The sequence below is a fragment of the Gopherus evgoodei genome, chromosome 7 (assembly GCF_007399415.2).
Source record: "Gopherus evgoodei ecotype Sinaloan lineage chromosome 7, rGopEvg1_v1.p, whole genome shotgun sequence".
NCBI lineage: Eukaryota > Metazoa > Chordata > Testudines > Testudinidae > Gopherus > Gopherus evgoodei.
Window position 1 is genome coordinate 108,742,870 of NC_044328.1, and position 19,299 is coordinate 108,762,168.

The 19,299-nt window shown below is 49.1% G+C and overlaps 1 protein-coding gene across 4 annotated transcripts in view; it reads left to right on the plus strand.

The window, feature by feature from the left end:
* PLXNA1 (plexin A1) overlaps positions 1-19,299 on the plus strand; it is a 401,191-nt gene that overhangs the window by 115,051 nt on the left and 266,841 nt on the right. For 2 of the 4 annotated variants that reach the window (XM_030568425.1, XM_030568430.1), the window contains exon 1: positions 9,078-9,323. The exons of 1 other annotated variant lie outside the window; for it this stretch is intronic. The gene's annotated coding sequence lies outside the window, so the exon portion shown is untranslated. Of the gene's footprint in view, positions 1-9,077; positions 9,324-10,277; positions 10,356-19,299 lie in introns of those variants that run through there. One more of the 4 variants, XM_030568427.1, reaches the window with a different exon arrangement.

Below are 19,299 nucleotides of genomic sequence, written 5' to 3' on the forward strand. Positions count from 1 at the left end.
CATGACTGATAGTATGGATCTTAGGTGTCTTAATTAAGGTGAATGGGAAAGCATTGCAAATATAAAATAAAATAGAATGAAAGAACAGCCTAAGATCCTAGATCAGTGACAAAAGAGATGGGCAGGCTAGACACCAACTGGGCCAAGTGTTCTGGCCTAACTGAGGGCTGCTGAATACCATTGGATCCCACTGTGCAGGGAGGGTATGCATGGAAGTGGGGATCTGTGCAAAAGCTTGGATCTCCTGCCGCACAGAGCTGCGAGCTCTTTCTGCTTTGGGACATGGGACAACTGTGTGGGCATGGCTGCTGGATCTGCATTTAGAGAAGCTGCACCCTTCATGTTGTGCTGTATGCATGTCACAACAGCCGCAATGGCTCCTGCTGTCCTCATTAGGGTGACCAGATGTCCCGATTTTATAAGGACAGTCCCAGTTTTGAGGTCTTTTTCTTATATAGGCTCCTATTACCCATCACTCCCTGTCCTGATTTTTCACACTTACTGTCTGGTCACCCTAGTCGTTGTGCTGCGGTTGTGGTTGAGGGGACTCTGAGTGAAAGATTGTTTCTGCTCCAACCCAAACTCATCAGAATTCTCCTGCCTGCTCCCAGACTGCCCACTTCCTGCTCTGCGGCCTGGACATTCACGGTACTTGTTTTATTCTTCAGTGTCTATATCCGCCCCATAGAATTCTGCTGATATGTTTCCTAGTGGCTGGAGTATGAGACTGGGAGACAGGACTCCTGGGTTCTTTTCCCAGCTCAGCCACTGACCTTAATTTCTCTCATCCCCTTTATGACAATCCAGATCCCCTTAGTTTGAGCAGAACTTTGGACATCAGTCACCTCAACCTCCTCCTCATGAACCATTAGACCAGTGGATAACGGCCCTGATCCTGCAGTCCTTACACATGTGGCATCGTTACTGATGTCCATGGGAGTATGGCCCAAGGACCACGTGATCCTGACTAGTGCATGAAGCACCTACCAGAGCTAGAGATAATTCCACCCATTACCTTGTGCCTGCAGGACAAGGAAGTAGCCAGAGAAGAGGAGGCCAATGTGCTTCTGTAAGGATTCGGAGATGAAGTCAGAGAGAGAGAAGGTTCTTAAAGGGGTGGTGGGAGATATCTTGAATATTTTCTTCCTCACATGGTTAAGAGGTTTTGCTGTCTCAGGCCTTGGCTACACTGGCACTTTACAGCGCTGCAACTTTCGTGCTCAGGGGTGTGAAAAAACACCCCCCTGAGCGCTGCAAGATACAGCACTGTAAAGCCTCAGTGTAATCAGTGCCGCAGTGCTGGGAGCGCGGCTCCCAGCGCTGCAAGCTACACCCGTAGAGGATGTGGTTTACGTGCAGCGCTGGGAGAGCTCTCTCCCAGCACTGGCGCTCCGACCACACTCAGACTCAGCGCTTTGAATTTTCAAGTGTAGCCATACCCTCAGTAACTCCCTCGACAACGGAAAGCAGCAGCCTCTTTGGATGTGAATATCTGACAAGATTTTATTGTGAAAATAATTCACTAAATTTAGCCTCTGGGGGAAAAAAAAAGAAGAAAGAAAGAAAGAAAAAGAAAAGGAAAGCTGTTCATTTCAATCTAAGGGAGAGGAACCCAAACTCCAATCACTTTGCTTTAGTCAGAGCTAGTTTGTTCATTCTTTTCCTCTCTGTCTCAAAAGCTTTTAAGCCTCCGCACGGTGCTCTATACACAAATAAGGAATGTGACAAATACAGGAGGAATGTGACAAATACAGGAGGAGAAACCGGCACTTGAAAGGGAATGCATCCAATCAAGGCTCTGCAAAGCTGCCACAATAGGGCAGATGAGGTATTCTGTCTTTTCGGGCTGATAGGATTGAAAACGCAACCAACCCTGTTTAGATTGGAATGGACATGCCAAGTGGAGTTGCTGGCAATTCTGTGTTGCTGTTGGGTAGCTTTTGAGCAGGACCAGCCTTTGGCACTGTAAGGGACCCCTGGGGACCTGCACAGTTGATTCAATGATCTACTTTCTGCTAGATCCTGACCTGCCGGAACGGAAAGCAGTTCAAGACCCTGTTTTCCTCTCCATTCTGGCTACTTAAGGCCCTACCAGTTGTAAGTTCATCCCTGGCTTCCAGGACCCCACATTTTCCTCTCTTATTCCCCCTGCGTGAGGCCAACCTGCTTTTCCTGCATGTAACTCCTTCCTGATCCCATCAAATCACTCCTAACTCAGCCAGAGGGAGCATGATTCCAGAACAGCATGGGGTGCTCTCCTAGGAGGCCTTCAGATAGGTTAGCTGGACCCATCAGTAGCAGTTGTTAAATTGGTAATTCTAGGATAGCTAAAGATCGGGAGTGGGAATTTATTCCTGTTTCAGTCGTATTGTTAATATAAAGGCCTGTAGTTTGGGGAGATCCCTACAATCCACATCCCAAGAGGCATGAAGCAGGGGCCCTCTGTGGTCCAGTGATCTGAACGCTGGTCTGGGAGTCACATTCCCGATTTCCTAGATGGCGTGATGCTTGCCCATTCTGTGCCTCAGATTCCCCAGCTGTAAAATGGAGTATCCATACTTTACTCCCCTGATCCCCTGGTAAAGCACTTTGAAATCCTCAAGTGAAAACACGCTGTGGGTGCAAAGCCTCATTACGAAGAATTTGTATTCATTGGTACATGTCGGATTATCTCTTGGTGCAGGCACCTTGACATGTTCAGCTGTAGACAGAAATACACTTACCCTCGCCCCCTGATGCTAGAGCTGTAGGAAAGAGTTGGCCTTTGCACCAAGCCCCAGCATCTGTAAGAGCAGCAAGGGAAACAAATTCCAGAGCAGGTTCTCCCTTTCAAAAACAAATTGCCTCAGCCATAGGGTTATCAACTGGCTGATATCTGACCAGCCTGCCCAGGTTTTTTTATGGATTTGCCAGTTTCTAGAAAAATAATTTAATCTGCTATTTTTTTTTTACATGGGTCTAAAGATTTGCATTATTATCACAATACACTGGGATATCTAATGTTAAAAGTTTCTGTGTCCAGCTGAAGATGCTGCAGTGTTCCCACTTCTGCAGTTTATGTGATAGCTCAAAACGGTTGAAAATACAGCAGCTATCTGCCCACCAACACGCAAGCGCACCATGCATGTGTGTGAGAGAGGGAGTGAGTCACCCAAGAGTGAGGTGACCAATCTTACCAATCTTATCCATATGTGTTATCTCTCTAGATACTGGAAGTGGCTGTTGAGGGCGGGGAGAGGTTGCAGAGGTACCTTATGGCTGGGGGTTGTGGTTGTGGTGGGCTTGCTTTGTGGCAGGGATTTGGGGCTGGTTTTTTTTGCATTTCAAAGGTGGTAACCCTACTCAGCCATGCAGATGCTCAGATGCAGGGACAGTGAACAGCCAGCTAATCTTACGAGGCAGAGAGGTGTCCCTTAGGGAGCTGTGACTCATGCAGGTCAGGAATTTCCTTCACCCCTTTTTGGTCCTGGCTCTTGCAAAGTAGAATCATTCAAGAGCCCAGTGGGCTAAGCAATGGCAGAAGTGTCATTTGGAATAGAACTATGCATTGCTAGTGCTGACCTGTGGATAGATGAAGGCCCAATCCTACTATTGGACCTGTGTGGATGGTGCCCCCCTGAACTGGTCCCAAGCTGCTCCAGGAGCAGGGAGAATAGACTGCCTCCCTTCTCCATTCCCTGGGCCTGGTTCTCCATGACCTTGCCTGTGGTGTAGTCATTTGCACCTTTCCCCTAGCACATTACAGCCTGTGCATCACCAAACTTAGGTTATGTTAAGGCAAACTTGCCTGAGGCTCCAGCCCAACCCAGTTAAAGAGACATCCTCAGGTTTATGTCTCAAACATTTCTGATCACAGAATCCTTGCACTGTCTTTTGAAGTGCACTTCTCACTTGAAATATCTCATTGTTAAAAAGGATCACAGTCCAATTGAGAAATGTCATAGGAAAAAGAACACAGTCGCCATTTTTGTGGGACTTACAAAAGTGTGCAGGAGGCCCTCTGCTGGTTGAGTGGTGCACGGGCGCTGATGGCCCAGGCAATCCTGGTGTGCAGAGAAAGAAAGGAACAAACAGGTGCAGTGATTTCACTGGGGGTGGAGGGAAGTACAGGGAGAGGGAGGAATCAGGAGTTGGCAGATGGGAGGGGTGATGATTCTCAGGGTACCTAAGACTGTGAGTCATCTTGTTCTCCCCTACCTCCAGGGACAGGGATTCTTTCCTGTGGTAGCTGGGTAGCACCACCAGCCTTTCAGCCACTCAGGCACTCTCCTCTGGGCTCCTCTGGCCGTGACTCAGGGCTGGCTCTAGGCACCAGCAAACCAAGCACGTGCTTGGGGCGGCACATTTTCAAGGGTGGCATTTTGGACATCCTTTATTATTATTATTTTTTTGCTTCCGGTGGCAAAAGCCTAGAGCTGGCCCTGGCAGCAGCAGCACGACATGCACCGGGGGTGCCCTGGGGCTGCTGCAGTTTGCGCCATGGGGGATCAGTGCCAGACCTTATGGCTGGGCCGGGCAGGCTCCGAGCGGGGGACACTCAGGCTGGGGACCACCCCACGGGGCAGATGAAGCTGCCTGCAGGTGCCGCAGGGCAGCCGCTCTTCAATGCCGCAGCCGGGGCTGGGTGAAGCAGCCCAAGCTGCCCAGGGACTGCGGCAGGGTGGCCAGAAGAAGCAACAGCGAGGCCATGGAGGGCGGGGCGCTGCCATGCAGGGCCCATGTTCTGCTCTCTGGGGCTCCACTCCCTCTGGGGCTACCCTGCCCCGACTCCTCAGCCCCCCTGCCGGGGCGGTCCCCTGACTCTGCCCTCCTGGGTCCTGGTTGGTCCTGGAGGCGAGAGCCCTGGCTGGAGGGACCCTGGGCTGAGGTGCGGCCTGGAAGCCCCGCTGCTTACCCTGACCCTGCCAGCGCTGGCTGGAGGCATGGGAGGAGCAGGCGGAGTCAGCACTGGTAGGGGGGAGCCCAGGACTGGGGCGGCAGGGGGTGTGGGTGGGTGGGGGGAAGTGAGAGCCCAGGGCTGGGGCGGCAGGGGGTGTGGGTGTTGGTGGGGAAGAGAGAGCCCAGGGTTGGGGCGGCAGGGGGTGGGTGTGGGTGGGGAAGAGAGAGCCCAGAGCTGGGGTGGTAGTGGGGAGGGGTGCGGGGGGGGGAAGAGAAAGCCCAGGGCTGGGGCAGCAGGGGTTGCAGATATGGGGGGGTAAGAGAGAGCCTGGGTCTGGGTCGGCAGAGGGTTGTGGGGGGTAAGAGCCCAGGGCTGGGGTGGGGGGCAACCAAATTTTTTTTTGCTTGGGGCAGCAAAAAACCTACCCTGATTTCACCCTGTAGGTTAACAGTAGGTACACCCCTGTCCCCAAGTCTCCTTTGAATCGTTCCCCTGTGATATCCAGCCCTTGACACTGGCTACTCACAGAAATTCCAGATCCTCTGCACCCAACAGTGCAGTGTAGCTCCGTTTACCATTTTACCATAAACCACACAGCACTCACGAACACGTATAATAAAACAGAAGTAGGCTTATTTAAGAGAAACTAAAGATTTAACTAGATAAGAGAGGAAGTGGTGAAAACAGCTGGTTACAACTCAAAACAGAATTATTAAACATCAACCTGGGTTCACACTTACCGCTTGTCTACACTGCGAAGTTGTCAACAAAACTTTTGTCTTTCATGGGTGCTTTAAAAAGCCCCCACCCACCCCCCCGCCCCCGAAAGACAAAAGTTTTGCTGATGCAAGTGGCATTGTGAATGCAGCTTTGACGACAGGTCTGGAAGTATTTTGTCAGCAAAAGTGCTGACAAAGTCCCAGCAAAGGGCGTTTATACATGCCGACTTTTAGTGACAAGGCTGTGTCGACACAGCCTTGTTGCTAAAAGCTGTGTGATGTAGACAAGCCCCAACAGTTAGTTTTCCTATATACTAAGGTAGGATCTCCACCAAGTTCAGTCTGTTGCAGAGCTGACTGATTGCACAAGAATCAGGATCCACATGTTCATGAAAGTTCCTTGCTCCCTAAGGGGTTTCCTCAGTGAATGGATACAGAGCGCCTTCTCCTACACCCTGATTCATAGCCAGGGCCATCTCCTGCCTGCTATAATGTTCCTTTTCACCACCAAGTGTTTCAGTTATTTGTCATTATCTCTGATGATTTTCCATTCAGTGGGATGTGGCAAAGGTAGATAATAGAACCTTGCCTTATGTCCCCAGCCCAGTAGAGGGGTGACAACTCCCTCTTTGCTTGAATGGGTAATCCCTGAGATACAGGACCTCTGATGACTAATTTCTACTCCAAATCCATGAAGCATACTTTCAGTATCAATATATTATTCCATAAATATAACCCATATATACAGCTCAAAATGACTATGAGTCTTGAGCAGTTATGAGCTTCCTGCAGATTCCTTACATTTTACTCTTTGGGGATAAATGTCCTGCAAGACAGTTGTTGTTTTTGAGGTGAGAGGTGTTTGGAAAGAACAGCGGCCCCTTTGCCACGGGAGGACACAGCTCAGTGTGGAAACAATGTTGCTTTCTTGGATGATAAGAGAGTGTCACAAGGAGCAGAGAGTAAAGGGAAAAAATGGAAGTGATAAAAGTGGCTGGCACGGAGTGCATTAAAAGACAAATAATCAACTCAAACCGTCATTTAGTCTTGTTTATGGCTTTCATTATTTCTCCTCTTTATAATTTTGTTTTTAAGTGAAGTGAATTTAGTGCCAGTGAAAGTTACTGAACTGACAGTTCTGGAGCACAAAGTCCTTCGGCTAGCTGCAGAATGGACACAGCATGAGCAGAGGAGGGGCCAGTTTCCTGCGTGGCTCCCTGCCGATGTCACTCACCCCAGGCCAGGAATCCAGTCTGCATGGGTCTCTTGGCAGACATTGCCCACTACTGTCAGTTGGGATGTGTGGCCATCTGTCCCCTGGGAACTGTACTAAGGGCTAGCTTTTGGAACTAGCACTCAGTCCATGTGGCTATGCTATGCATTGCAGGCCCCCCCACTGGGCCCGGGGAAGGAATTCACAGGCCACAAAGTGGCAGCTGCTCCACAACTCCTATTGTATCCTTAGCTCCTGTGCCCTCTCCTGGGGAGCATGGCAAAGACACTGCAGCTGTGGTCTCCCCAGGATCTTCTGTGTGCTTTTTGGCAGGCTGGACATGTGCCAGGTCCACTGGGTCAGGGACCTCTGCACCCGTGAAAGGGGCCAGAATAGGTTCTAGGACCCCAAACTCATTTCATATTGTACGCCGCTGAGCCACCGTCAGACGGGCCACCGTGTCTGCACATAGTATGTACAGGGTGACGGTGGAGTCATACCCTCTGAGGTGTTGTCCCCATGGTGCCCCCTCTGTGGAGTGAGGATGGAGCCCGGAAGGAGAGGGCTGGAGGCACATTGTTCCTCACTCCTACCATTGTCCCACTCTCTGATAACATGATCCTAGGGGAAGTGCAGGGGGAGATCCTTGCAGAATTTTCTAGCCCCAAAGCGCTGTCTGTTAATAGCCTGATCTGTGCCTGGGAAGGTTGATCTGGTTCTGGGATACCACAAGCATGGACTGGCTCTGAATGGCCCCCCCTCCAGCCCTCCCTCACCCTTTGTCTAGAGTTTGCAGTGCTTTCCTAGGAGGCCGGGGATATTGTTTTTCCCCTAACAATTTTTGGTCTCTTTAATTTGGAAAATATTCCCTTGTTTTCTACCTGCATTTTGAGTGGCTGTTTTTCTTTAACAACCATGTCAGTATCTAGACAGTGCCCCCGTGCCAATGCAGCCTTGTGCAACCTGGGCATCAGTGCTCTTGCCATGGTACTGGGGAGAATGCTGAAGTGTGATCCTTCAGATGAGGCCTTTAAAATCCAGAGCCTCTCTGCTGTGCATACTGGGGTTTGTCTTGGGTTCCTTGGTCAACATTTTGCCTGCCTTCTGCTGCGGTGCTGCTCAGCTGCTACACTGTATGTATGTGGGTTATGCAACATATGGGGATCCTTCAGGATGAAAAACAATAAAAGAAGAGCACATTAAATGATTAGAACATGGGGCACAGAGTCAGGATTCTTGGGGTTCTAGTCCTGGCTTTGCTATTTACTTGGCACTAATGCATGGCAAGTCAGAACGACCTTGGCAAAATTAACATGACCTTGGGCAAGCCACTTAATGTCTTGGTGCTGGCCGTTACCCTAACTGTAAAGTAGAGATGATGCTCTGGACTCCCAGAGGTGGTTAATAACTTGTAAGGTGCTTTGAGCCCTTCCTTTGAAAAGTAGTATCATAATGCAAAATATTATTATTGTGATGCAGTTGTTTATTTTCCTTTACCTAGGCCTGGGAAACCCAAATTAAACAACCAGACAGTTGTTGCTGGGTCATTACTTGCTAACTAAAGTGATTGGTATCCATAGCAGTGAAACTCAGGCATTCTATGTTTATCTATGTTCACAGCTTAAGGAGGTGGTGTAGTCTAGTGACTGGACCAAAGAACGGAGAGTTGTCTCTTGAGCCTTGTTCCTAGCTCTGAGAGGAAGTGCCGTCTAGCGGGGGACACAAGGTCAAGTTTCCTGGATTCTGTTTCTGGATCTGGGGAGGGTATGTGATCCAGTAGCTTCAGCAGGGCTCTAGGAAAAAGGACTCCTGGGTTCTATTTTCAGCTCTGCCCTTAATCACCCTGTGACCTTGGCCTCTTGGTGTGTGCCTCAATATCCATGCTTTTAAAACCATGATGATGCTACAATGGGCAGCAGAATTCGGTCATTAGAGAGTGGTTCCCATCCCTGGCTGGAGGGTGTTGTAAACTTGCACAGCAGTACTGGGTTGGCTGCCAGCACACTGCTAGTTTGTTTCCCCCCCGCAACCGCCCTCCTGCCCTGCTGGGGAGCTGAGAACAAGGGACCTGCAGGTTCCTCCAGCCCTTGTGGAGCCTCCTGGCACTTACAAAAGCATTGCCGCTTTTACGGCACCCCTCGGCCAGTGCCCTTTTAACGGGGTGCCCGCCCCTTTCGGCTCCTCTGCTGCTGCTCCTCCTCTCTCGGTGCGCAGGTTTGCGCAGGCCAGGGCGCCCTCTAGAGGGGTTCGCTGGGGGAGCAGCCGGCAGCTGCCCCTTTGAACGTGTGCCTCAGTCGCTCTCCCTGGGAAGTCAGATCGAGGCTGGAGTTCCATTGGAACCCTGCGCTGCATTCCATTCCAATTCCATTCATGCTGGTCAGAGGCAGCGGCGGCGGCAGCGGAGAAGCGAGCGAGGGCCGGAGCCCCGATTTGCAGGGAGCGGGGAAGGCTAGTTGGTTGGTGTGGAATGTAATTATGGCTGGCACGTCTGAAGCAAGCTCCGGTTCAGGCTGTAAGTAACCAGAATCCAACTTTACTCCTTCAGTTCCCAGGAATCGGATGCATGTTTTTTTTTCTCTCCCCCTTCTAAAAAAAAGAGGCGGTGATTGTGCAGCGAGAGGGACGGGAAAGGCGGTTGTACAGGAGGATGAGGGGATTGCAAAATGCCTTTCTCCTTGTTTCCTCGCCTGTCTCTGGAACAGTTGTGCCCCATCTGAGAGAGAGACACACACAGACAGGGAAATGTTCTGCGTTTCTCAGCTCTCGGGAAGACTGTACTGTGCTGGGGTAGGATTTGCAGTTTTCCCTCCCCCTACGGGGAGATCCTTCTTTCTTTTCGCGTGCACAGGGGAAGAGGAGTTTGCTGGATTCTTTTGCTGGGTGGGATCGCTGCTGTGATTCTATGTGTGTGCGCGCGCGTTGTGTTCTGCCGGTGCTGGAAGAATGTAAACTAGAGAGACCAGAAAACGTTTGGGGGAGTGGGGAGAAGAGGGTAATCGCCTAGCCGAATAGGATCAGAGGGGGTGGGTGGATTGCACAGGGGAAATCTGCTTCAAAATGAGTCTGAATTGCTTCCCCTGAAATGTGGCAGGGTTGGAGCGGAAAGAGTTTAAAATGAACGTGAAGGGGGTTTGCTATTAAAAGTGTGGAGGGCAAGGAAATCTGCTGCCTTTGAAATTGACTAAAGGGTGTGTGTAGTTGGGGGATGAAATGGAAAGGACTGAAATTGATCAGCATGTGGTTGTAACCGCTTAATTTAGAATAGATGGGGGAGAAGAAATATCTTAACGCTTAAAATGCTCTCTCTGGGTCAAACGTGCTACTGCTGGTTCCCTGCATGGGGAGAGACACCCCCACCTCCCCGCCCGTCACAACATGCAGCGGCAATGTGGAAGGTACCGAAGAGCTAGCACAAGGGGGAATGCAGCAGGGCTGTGGAAGAAGGGAGATCCTGGAGCAGGCAGGATGGATTGTATGTGTGCATGGCAGGGAGTGAGCCAGGAGGGAAAGCCATGCCGGATCTCTCTGCATTTACATTTGCCTGGTATTGTATTTTATTTGTAAAATAAATCTCCTCCCTGTGTAAGTCCTACGGAGGGAAGCGATCTGTCTGTTGTGGGGAGATGGGGCGTTCAGTGAAGGCTGTGAAAGCTGCACTGCATCTTCTCCTCCCCAGCCCCTGCTTTCTGGGGACTTGTTCTAGAGAAGAGCTGGATCTGGGCTTGAGGTGGAAAGCAATCCTGCCCCGATTTGGAGGCTGCAAAGCTGGGAAATAGCTTTGCATTGCAGTAGTGACTAACTCCGAGTCATCCTTGGAATGGATCCGGCGGTGAAGATAGCGCTTTAGATTGTATTTATTTCCATCAGCATCTCCCCTCCCTCGAGCCTGAGCTTAAAGGGAAAAGTTTACTCCGATTGTTCACCACGGATATTTTTGGTGGGTGGTGGCAGGTGGGGGATGGGGGTCTTTCTTTTTTCCAGTGCATAATTTATTACGGGATGTATAAGGTCTGACTCTTGCTAGTGTTGTGCTTGTCCAATTGTGGGTGTCTGAGGGAGAGGTGGAAGAGCTGAGGTCCCCAAGCCCTGCCTGATTGCTCATCTGAGCCCCTGGGGCTCTTCTTTCTCTGAGTGTCTGGGGTTGAAGAACTTTGCCTGGAGTGTACGGTTCATCTTTTATTAGGGGAAGCCCAGCATGCATGGGGGCTGGTGTTGCTCCTGCTTTGGACTCCTGGAGGAGATGCCTTTCTGGCCTTAGCTGGTCAGAGTGAGAATAGAGAGGCATCCTTCCCTGCTTGGGTGACTCGCCAGATCTTCCCAGGCAATAGTGGGTATAGCCAGACAGGGGATTGTGTGGGCTGTGGTGGTACACAAGGCTCCCTGGGTGCATGGGTCTCAGCTGCTATTGCCCTACGGAGAGGATTTTCATTCCCATGCTGGATTTCTTCTTTCCAAGATGAAGCAGCTATTTTTTGTGCTTGTAAATTTCCTCCACTGCCTGCATTAACCCAGCTGCGCTAGTGAAACTGACCAAACAGCTCAGGCTAGAGACCTCTCCTTAGCTTATTCCTTGCATCCATTGGAATGGGCAGTAGGGGTGAGTCTATATGCAGAGAAATGTGCAGAGCATTATAGCCACCTCACCTCCCTGCGCCTCAGTTTCCCCATCTTTAAAATAAGGAGGATGACCAGATCACACAGGAGTGTTGTGAGGATTAATTCAGGTTTGCAGTGTATTGAAAAAGGTAAAGCACTACATATATGGGTGAAGCATTTATTATACTGTAGTTTGTGAAAGGCCGCTGTGCTTTTCCACACAATGTGTATCTCTAATTATAGCCATATCTAGTGGCACAGGGTGGATTTATATATATCTATACATGTACCACTGTGTGTGTGAAGCCCTCTAATAACGTGGAAGGTGGTGAAAAGAGCTATCTGCCTCTCCGTTTATTTTTCTTGACCGCTTACATATAGCACTGTGCTGAGGACTGGACATACATACACAGCTCCAGTGTGCTTGTGGGGAGGGATCTGCAAAGATTCAGTGGCATGCTCTGTGGAATACGTACATCCCTATTTTTCTAGGTGTTTTTTGCCTTCCTTGCTCCTCACAGCAGTCAGATTCTTCCTTCTCTCCCTAGCAAAGCATGAGTGTTTGTGCTGAGGGAGATGGGGTGAGTAGAGCCAGTATGTAAGCAGAAATTGACATGAAGGTCACTGGTTAAAGATGAGATGGGTTGGGAGGGAAAAGACAGGCATTAGCCTTACTTGTTAACTCCCTTGTCCCTCATGCTTCAGGGAGAGAAAAACAAGAGCAAACACACTAATAAAAATTCATGATCATCCTCTTATGTCAGGATCTCCGAGGGGAGAAAAGTTGTGAAGATGAGCTGCATTTAGGAGGCACTTTTTGTCTTGCTTAAGATAAAATCAGTTTACAGGGAGTATTCCATATAAGAGTGTGTCGTTGGCCTTTTGCAGGAATGAAAATTATTCATCTCTTCTGCAAGGGGGCAGATAAAAGGGACAAGAAAAGGCTGTTGACTACATCAAAGGTTATCCATTTGAAAACACCATTTTCCTCCGAACAGCGTCTAATTGCTTCCTGAACAATCTCAAGGTCTTTTGTATATACTCAGTGGGTAAAATGAGTGACTCGGTGTATCTATCTCAAGATACCAGTGACCGAATTTGCCGAGTAAGGAAGCCAAGGAAAATCTGCAGGGTAGAAATTTCCTAGATGATGTGGAGATAATTTCTTAAGTGGTTACAAAGAGAGAAGGTTTTGCCTCTGAGTATTTGCATAGTTCAGCTCTTCCGATATGAGTAAATTACAGTGTTAAGAGAAGCAAGACAGTATCAGGATTGCGTGGGTGGAAAGGAAGTTTGGGTCCAAAATAGATGATCATGTAGCATACAGATACACCACTAGGATGAGGAGCTGGGAATCCAGTGCACCCCATTCCAGATCTACCTGTTACTTGAATGCACCCAGTGTCATCTGTTATGCAGAAAAGTTAAACAGATCTGTCTCCTTGGATTAAGATCCCAGTGAAGAGGAATAATGTGTAGTCCCTCTCTAATGGATTTGTAAAGAAACAGCAGCCAGAGGGATGGTTTTGTCTTTCACCGTTTGATCGCTGGGCTTTCTGTTCTGTGGATCACATTCTAAAGATTATTTTTTTGTTGTATTTTTGTTAGTGCAGTAATATATCAAAACCTGAAAGAGCTTCTTCTTAAACAGACATGGTGAGGGATGGGAATGGAAGAAAGCCCAAAGTTTTACCCACTTAGCCCCCTTTCCTAAGATGTAAAATTTGGTGTAGAGCCTGGGAATCAACCTCCGTAAACACTTGGATTGTGGTTCTGGATGTGAAAATTGTTTTGCTTCTATCTAGAAGCACTTTTCCTGTTAAAGGCCGAGAGAACACTGAAATAGATAGATGAGCCCCTCCTAACTAAAGCTGTGATGGAATTGAGGGACACGCATCAGTGTTTATGGCTGCTGTTATTTAGTGGGAGACTTACACTGCTGAAATCTGAGGGGGCAGTAAAAGCGTATGCCTTGCCTGTGCACTGTGGATGCGTGCCGCTCATCCTCTCTCCCATTCGGATACAAGAAGACATAACCCGCCAGCCATTCCTCTCTGAAACCTAGAGAGAGAACAGAAGTAAACCCTTTGGTCCAGACTGTGCACTGGCATGTGGGGTGTAAATCTAGTGCAAGCCTGTGTATTTCAGTGGAATTACTTTCCATTTGAACCTGGTTGTCTGGCCTTCAGTTCGAAGCTAATGACGGACTCTTGTTTGTGTTTACTCTGTAGGCCCAGGCTGGCTTCCAGTCTTCGTTGCTGTTTGACTGACTTCTTACTTTTGCAAGGCCCAGAGCCACGGATGCTGGCGTGTGTGTGTAAACTAGAAGTCTCCGCACCTGGGACAAGCCAAGGGAAATGTGGCTGCTCCCTCCCTGGGAATCTCAGTGGATGTGGGGACAGCTTTAGTTTATAGTTTTGGTTCCTCTGGCAGCTCATCCCCCAGCTGGCCTTAAATGCCCCTGACCTACTCAGGGCTCTCTACTTCCCTGTTTTTTCTGGACCTCTGCAGCCCAGCAGGTGCAGATTATGGCAGTTTGGCGCCACCACCGCTCCTCCGCCTGCTGGGATTTTGCCCAGGGGCCTTGCACCAGGGTCCTTGCAAACACAGATGTTGAACTGTATCAGGGTCTGTGTGACCAAAACCATAAAGAATAAAATATTTGAAGTGTACAGAGATCTTGGGTTGGTATTCACGGTAACCCATCACCTTCTGCAGACCCACTTTTTTGCAATGTCTGTAAGAGTCTAGCCAACGAATTCATCTGAGCGTGTATCCTCTTAATTTCCCGGGAGTGACCTGCTCATTTGTGTGATGGGAATGGAGGAAGGGCAGTGGAACTGAAGTTTGGGGTTGGCGTGTGTGTGAGGCTGAGAAATTGAGAGTTTAGTTCAAAAGTGGACACATTATTTTGGATGCATGCATTTTTGGTTGGATGCCCAACCCGAGACGCCTGGGGCCTGATTTCTCAGAGATGCTGAGCACCTGCTGCTCCACTTAAGGCCAATGAGAGTTGTGAGTGCTCATCTTCTCTGAAAATCAGGCCCCATATGTGTCCAGCTGAGCACTGGTGCCCAGCATTGAAAGCAGGGACTTTAATGTATTGTACCCTGTGTCTGTGCAGCATGTGGCACATTCTGGGGACTGCTGCATTCTAAACAACTCCCCTTTATAGATCTGATCTACGGGGGGATGCTGGTACGTCTTGACTCTGTCTCTGACAGACACAGCCTGCGTTCTGGTGCCGTTACCGCGGCATGCACTGGGTACGGCACGTGTAAACACAGACAGCTTGTTCATCCAGATACGTCTGGGAGTCTTGTCTGAGCAAATGTCATGTGCACCGTGGTGGTGAAGTGCTAACTAAGAAATAAATCCTGATGGCCTTCTGCAGCGCCAACAGCATTGACTGGATACAGGGCTGCCTAGCAAACACAATGTGGCTTCACTGTGTCTAATGCCTTTCATGCCAAAGAAGTCTTCTGACCTGGTAGCAGGAGCAGGGCTAGTTTCGCTCTGGAGGGGAGCATAGGTGGCAATCACTTGTTTTGTTTTTTAAAGTGAAACCATTCAAACTAGCAGCTCGGCCATGTCCATGCATTTCCCGTTGGAGCAGCCTTTACTGTTAGATGCTGCGGTTATGATCTAGCCCAACTTCTTTGCTTTTGCACCACCGCTGCTTCCAACCCTTTCCACTGCAGGCAAATCTCTCTGACTGAGAGATTAAATGTAGCCCCACTGGCTAACAAAGCCTCCCTGTTAAAAACTGATGTTCTTTATTTAGGACGAGCATGAAAAACACCTGCCAAATCTCCTTGTTCCCTACGTGACAAAATGCTTAAGCCAATTTAAATCAACTTAAAATACAAACCCTGCATCTAGACTGTCAAACTTAAACTGAATTGAGTTATCTTTTTTCCCTGTTTATCCTTGGATGTAAGATGCTATCTAAATGCAAAGTATAGAATATAATCCTGGCCTTGTGACGGATGATGGTTTTACAGTTACCAGAACACTGTAACAAAGGGGGTAACGTTTAACCCTTGTCCAAGGCTCCACATGTGCTTGATGTGGTGTTTTCAGCATTGACAGAATCTTTTCTGAACTGTGGTGGTGGTTTAATTGAATACAGAGTATTTTTTTATTGATTAAATACTAGATTAGTTTTGTAATTTCTCTGTCCTCCTGGGGCAGCTGCGGTCTAGTAGTTGGGGTGTGGCGCTGGGATATGGGAGATCTGAGTTCTGCTTCTGACCTGCAGTGTGGCCTTGGGCAAGTCGCTTTGCCCCTGTGTGTCTGAGTTTCCCCATCTGTGCAGCCAGGGATGATGATGTTGCCTTACTGGTGGAAAGTGGTCTGAGAGCTCTAGATGGAGTAAATGGAAAGAGTGATGGGGCTGTGATGGCCCAGGTGACACAGTCAGCTCGCAACAACTGGGCTGCCCTTTCCTGACCCTGTAGATAGTGCTCCTGCATTGTCTTGCTACCCAAGTGTGTGTGTTAGGAGCCCCTCTGCAATCCCCCCTTTGTGTCTCTAATAGAGTTGCCCAAATGCAGCTAACACCATCAGCTTTGCCTCACCCCCATGTAGTGTGACTCTGTATTGCAGTGGTCTGGCTAAGGCTGCTCAATGGCGGACAGCTTGCAGAGCAGCCTGTGGGCTTTCCACCTCCCTTCCCTCTTGCTATCTCATGTATCCCTCAATCTGCTGGCCAACTTGGCACTCAGACCGAAGAGTAGTAGTAATCCAATTTGGGCACTTTAACTGCACTTTGCTAACCATGCCACTGGCCAGAGCTTGGAAACTTTAATCTGCCTAATGACCCCAGCTTTGGGGACTGACTGATGGCCATTTGTTTTATTTATTTGGTTTTCCTTTTCTTTGGCTGTTGGGGATGGATGTGATGCCTGGGAGAGAGTTGATTTCCAGGGTCCAGCCGCCTGTGTAGGGCACCTTACAAATTGTATAACAGCAGAGGAAGACCATATATTGTACTTGCATTTTTTTTCTTTTTGTTTCTTCCCCCCCATCTTCCTTTTCTATTCTCCTCCCTTCTTTTCTTGTGAAGACAAACCCCTCTAGGCAAGGCAGTTTTGCAATATTCTATTATTTTCAGGAACGCTCAGCCAAGAAAAAGAAAGTATCTCTCTTCCTTTGGTTGCCTACTGTTTAATGTACAAAATACAGAGGTGGTAATTGCATTAAAATGTATATAATTATGCTGTAGGAAAAAAAATCTTGTTAATTGCACGAGTGTTTTGAACTGATAAGTATTGAGTGATTCATGTTTTCTTTAGAGTTCACTGAAGCAGAGCTGCCGTCCACAATGCAGGAGTTTAGGAAAGAGGCTTGTTTTCATACCCTTTACAGAAAGTAAGCTAAACACTTAGAATCAGAGCTGATTTCTGTATCTGTCAGACCTCCTGCACTTGGCCCTTCATTCCTGGCCTCCGTCCTATGAAGTGTTGAATGCTCTGGCCCTGATCCAGCAAAGCCCTTAAGCACATGCTTAACTTGAAACACTGAAGTAGTCCCATTGACTACAGTGGGGCTGCTTAAGTTTTCAGTTACGCATGTGCTTAAGTGCCTTGCTGGATTGGGCCCAAATTTCTTGCAGAATCGAGTCCCCAATGAGTCGGAAACCACCGTCACATTGACAAATGCTAGTGGTTGACTCTGGTTAGGAAGGAAATTTCTGCACTTGGTATTTGCCATAGTATATCTAATCGGGTGCTTTAAGGTTCTTTGCTGCCCACCTCTGAAGCATTTGGGTTTTGGCCATTGTCAGAGGCAGGGCACTGGCATTGATGGATCATTCTGATAGGATGAGGCGAAGAGTTGCCTAATGGTTAAAAAGACACTGTCAATTTGAAAATCCACCCGACAAGCGCCAGTCCTGCTGTAGTTACAGGTAACACCTGAGGTGACAGTCACAGAAAGAAGTGTTTATTTTATGCATTTCTTGGCACTGTGTGTATAGTCCATTTTACTTGTCCTCTATATAATCAATTAGTTTCTCCCTTGCTGTAAAGACCTTTTACAAATATTGACAGGAGAACAAGAAAACCCTTACAATATTTGTACAAATAAATAATTTTCAAGCTATGCTGATTAAAGGGCACTTTAATTTAAAAAAAGTGTTAATTGATTAGAAAAATATCTAGTTAGTGGGTTGGCTAGGTCCCTTTAAAACACACCACTGGGAGTCAACCACAATTTGAAGACTTCAGTAACTCAAACATAGGTTAGGGGTTTGTTATAGAAGTGGATGGGTAGGATTCTGTGGCCTGCTTTGTGCAGGAGGTCAGACTAGATGATCATATTGGTCTCTTCTGACCCTAAAGTCTATGAGTCTAAGAGGACCTGGGCTCTAATCCTGGTTCTGCCTTGGACTTGCTGTATAACTGGGCAACAGAGATTGAGCCAGGGTCTGGATTTGGTCCTGAGTTTGCATGTGAATCCTGTCTCTTTCCAGCAGGATGAATCTGAGCATCCTGAACTCTGGCAAAATTGGGATTCAGATTCAGGAGTGTTTAGATTCTGCAATTTCAGTCAAGCCTGGCTCTTCTAAGCAAGTCAACTCCCCTCTCCAGGCCTTGCTTTCCCATCCGTGAAATGGATTTAAGTACACTTAAATGAGGTGGTGAGGATGAAGTCATAGAAGATGATAAAATGCTTTGAGATCTTTGGATGGAGAGTACTAGGTAAGCGCTGACTGTTGTTTCTACTTCTATAAGAAGGAGGGAATTATTTCCTAACCCGAGAGAGACTCTCTGAAGAGGAGACATCTAGAGTTTGTCGTGGGAAGCTTAGAGCTGTGATGCCTTTGAGAAAATGTTTGAAATTCATCCTCTCTCAAATCTGCTATGTTGCTATGTCACACTTCCCTCCACCCCCATCTCCTCCCCAGTCATTGTTATTCCTAGAAGTGTTGGCATGAGCACAGACACTCTGAGGGCTTGTCTACATCAGAAAGTTGCAGCGCTGGTGAGGGAGTTACAGCGCTGCAACTTTGAGAGTGTCCACATCTGCAGGGCATCACCAGCGCTGCAACTCCCTGTTTGCAGCGCTGGCCGTACTCCCGTTTTGTCTCGGGTGTAGAGGATCCAGCGCTGGTGATCCAGCGCTGGTAATGCAATGTAGACACTCACCAGCGCTTTTCTGGACCTCCGTGGAAGGAGGAAGCCTCTGGTAATCAAGCTGGTTTCCTTTCCCGGTTTGCTCTCTCGGTCCCGGAGCCAGCCAGCAAACCGCAGGGAAGGAGACCTGCTTGCTCGGGGTTCCGGGACTGAGAGAGCAAACCGGGAACGCCGCGGTTTGCTCTCTCGGTCCCGGAGCCCCGAGCAAGCAGGTCTCCTTCCCCGCGGTTTGCTGGCTGGCTCCGGGACCGAGAGAGCAAACCGCGGCGTTCCCGGTTTGCTCTCTCGGTCCCGGAACCCCGAGCAAGCAGGTCTCCTTCCCCGCGGTTTGCTGGCTGGCTCCGGGACCGAGAGAGCAAACCGCGGCGTTCCCGGTTTGCTCTCTCGGTCCCGGAACCCCGAGCAAGCAGGTCTCCTTCCCCGCGGTTTGCTGGCTGGCTCCGGGACCGAGAGAGCAAACCGCGGCGTTCCCGGTTTGCTCTCTCGGTCCCGGAACCCCGAGCAAGCAGGTCTCCTTCCCCGCGGTTTGCTGGCTGGCTCCGGGACCGAGAGAGCAAACCGCGGCGTTCCCGGTTTGCTCTCTCGGTCCCGGAACCCCGAGCAAGCAGGTCTCCTTCCCCGCGGTTTGCTGGCTGGCTCCGGGACCGAGAGAGCAAACCGCGGCGTTCCCGGTTTGCTCTCTCGGTCCCGGAACCCCGAGCAAGCAGGTCTCCTTCCCCGCGGTTTGCTGGCTGGCTCCGGGACCGAGAGAGC